This window comes from Hipposideros armiger, unplaced genomic scaffold (assembly GCF_001890085.2).
Source record: "Hipposideros armiger isolate ML-2016 unplaced genomic scaffold, ASM189008v1 scaffold_355, whole genome shotgun sequence".
Lineage (NCBI taxonomy): Eukaryota > Metazoa > Chordata > Mammalia > Chiroptera > Hipposideridae > Hipposideros > Hipposideros armiger.
Window position 1 is genome coordinate 1,565,428 of NW_017731705.1, and position 3,343 is coordinate 1,568,770.

The 3,343-nt window shown below is 38.3% G+C and overlaps 1 pseudogene; it reads right to left on the reverse strand.

Moving 5' to 3' along the window:
- Positions 1 to 544: 544 nt before the first annotated feature.
- Positions 545 to 1,550, reverse strand: LOC109392900 (heterogeneous nuclear ribonucleoprotein A1-like; annotated as a pseudogene).
- Between the last annotated feature and the right edge of the window lie 1,793 nt (positions 1,551 to 3,343).

Genomic DNA, 3,343 nt, shown 5'->3' on the forward strand with positions numbered 1-3,343 from the left:
TGGAAACATTTTTCAGCCTCTTTTTTTTTTTTAGCTGAGCCATCCTGCTACCTGTTGGCAACTCAGCGGCTGCTCAGCTCGGGCTGGACTCAAACCACTGTTGCTCAGAGCTCAAACTCTTGAGCGAGCTCTTAACCAACTGAGCCACTCGGCCGGCCTAGCCTCTCTTTAACTTTGATAATCTTGACATTTTTGAAGATTGCAGACCAATTATTCTGTAGTATGTTCTTCCATGTGGGCTTGTCTCATTTATTTTTTTTCTTTCTTTTTTTTTTAAGAGCTTTATTCAGCGTGATGATCAGACTATTACATTTAGAAATCAACAGCATGGGTGTAAAAAAATCTATATTAAAATGCTTTGTTGAAATGCTTTACACTTTCCTCAGAACAGAAACTAAAATAACCTGTTATACAATTAGTGACAAATACAGTCTTTGAGTTTTTTGCCCATACACATGAGTATTGTCTAAAACATGGCTTCTTCATAGCAGCTAGGCCCTGCCACCACTGTGCTTCTCTGAGTTCACATATTTAGTAACCTGTAGCTTCCCTGTCACTTCTCTGGCTCTCCTCTCCTGCTAAGCCTTGTTTGCTGGCAGTAATTAAAACCTTCTGCCACTGCCATAGCTACTGCTGCTGCTGGAACCACCATAGCAGCCCTGGTTTCATGGTTTGGCAAAGCACTGGCCTTCACCACCATAGGGGCCAGAGCTTCTGCTACCAAAGTTTCCTCTTTTCGTAGGTCCAAAGTTTGAAGATTGACTGTTGTAATTGCCAAAATCATTGTAGTTTCCACCACCTCCAGAATTGCTTCCATCATTACCAAATCCATCAGAGCATTCCCCACTGACACCATATCCTCCATCACCACAACTGCCACCAAAGCCACCTCGACCACCGAAGTTTCCTTGTCATTCCCACCAAAACCACCTCCTCAACCACTACCAAAGTTTCCAGAACCACTTCGACCATTTTGACTGGATGAAGCTCTGGCCATCTCTTGCTTAGATAGGGCTTTCCTTAGTTCACAATTTTGGTCATTCACAGCATGGTATTTCTGAATGACAATCTCATCTACAGAGTCATGGTCACCAGAGATTATAAAAGCAAAGCCTCTCTTCTTGCCACTGTCTCAGTCAGGCATGATTTAAGTCACTTCAATTTTCCCACACTGTTCAAAATCATCTCTTAGATAATGTTCTTCAGTGTCTTCTTTAATACCACCCAAAAGAATCTTTTTCATGGTTATGTGGGCACCAGGTCTTTGAGAATCTTCTCTTGAGACAGCCCCCCTGGTTCCACAACTCTTCCATCCACCTTGTGTGGCCTTGCATTTGTGGCTGCATCTACCTCCTTCACAGTGGCAAGATGACAAACCCAAAGCCTTTGGAGCACATGGTGTTTGGATCTCTCATCACCACACGGTCTGTCAGTATTCCACATTGCTCAGAATGGCTCCTCAGACTATCCTCCGTTGTTTCAAAGTTGAAACCTCCGATGAAGAGCTTCCGCAGCTGTTCAGGCTCTTTGGGAGACTCTGACTTAGACATGACGACCAAGGTAGGGGAGACTTTAATGATGCTTACTCGGCGGGGTCCGCTGATAGAAAGGGTTCTTTTTCTTTTTTTCTTTCTGTCACCATATATTTGACCCCTTTTACTCTCTTCATCCTCCACTCATCCTCCTTCCCCTCTGGTAACCACCATATTGTCTGTGTCTAGGAATTAGTTTGTTTGATCATTTGTTGCTTTTTGTTTTATATCCCACATATGGATGAAATCACATGGTTCTTGTACTTTTCTGTATGACTTATTTCCACCTGAAAAAAATTGAAAACATTTATTAATATAGATATATGTACCCTAATGTTCACTGCAGCATTATTTACAGTGGCTAAGACATGAAAACAACCTAAGTGTACTTCAGTGGATGATTGAACAAAGAAGATGTGGTACATATATATAATGGAATACTACTCAGCCATAAAAAGGATGAAATATTGCCATTTGCTACAGCATGGATGTGTCTTGAGGGTATCATGCTAAGAATTTTCTTTAGTATCTCTTATAATGTGCATCTTCTAGGAAGAAATTCTCTGTTTTTATTTATCTGAGAATATTTCTGCCTGCTTGCCTGTATTGTTTTGGATAAAAATAACTATTTTTTTAAATTATGATTCCTTTTACATGATGAATCATTTTTCTCTTACTGCTTTTAAAAGTTTTGTCTTTGGATTTCAGTATTTTTAATTGTAGTAGCAATCTATCTTGAAGTTCATTGATTCCTTCTTTTGCCAGTTCAAATCTATAGTTGACCCCTCCAGTGAAATTTTCATTTCAATTACTATACTTATCTGCTCTAGAATTACCATTTTAAAATATAATTTCTATCTTTTCATTGATGTTCTCTGTTTGGTGAGACACTGTAGTCGTAGCTTACTTTACTTCTTTATGCATGGTTTTCTTTTGTTCTTTAAACTTTTTTTATAATAGCTGCTTTAAAGTAGTTTGTTAAATCTGACATCTGTGATCTCTTCCAGGATTTTTATGCTGTCTGCTTATTTTTTTGATGTATGGATCACACCTTGCTATTTTTTTCCATTTATTTATTTATTATTATTATTATTATTATTATTATTATTATTATTATTATTATTATAAACTTGACACTTTGGGTAATATATGGTAGTAACTCTGGATCGTAAATTCCTTCACCCCCTCTGGGGCTTGTTTTTGTTGTCGTTAGCACGTTTGTTTAGTGACCTGACTGGACTATTTTAGTGAAGTTTCTTTTCTTAGCAATATAAATCCTCTGATGTCCCTCCTCTGATGTGGCATCTTGGGTATGTACACAGTCACCCTAGGATGACATTGTTTCTGGCAGGCCTTTTTTGATTGTCTCTGATATTTCCATTAAGCTTTCTGTCTCCTTTTGTATCACATCAGATGTTAGGCTTTTTGAAACATATCAGGTGTTAACAATTTAACTAATTGTTAAATGATTGCTTTATCATTTTTAACACTTCTTAGGGGGATAACATGCTCCATGGTCTGATCCAATAAAATCTGGGCAGGAATTTTTTTTTTTTACACTATTAGTTTCAGGTGTACAGAACAATGCAATAGTTATCCTTTTCACCCTACAAAAGTGACAACCCCCCTCCCCCATCTGCTGTCCTCCTACCCCCGATATCATACTTATCTATTACAATTCCATTGACTCCATTCCCACTCTCTACTCCACATACCGTGACTATATGTATATATAATTATAGTTGACATACAATGTTATTCAACATCAGCTTCAGAAATACAGTGTGGTGGTCAGGCCTCTACACCGACTA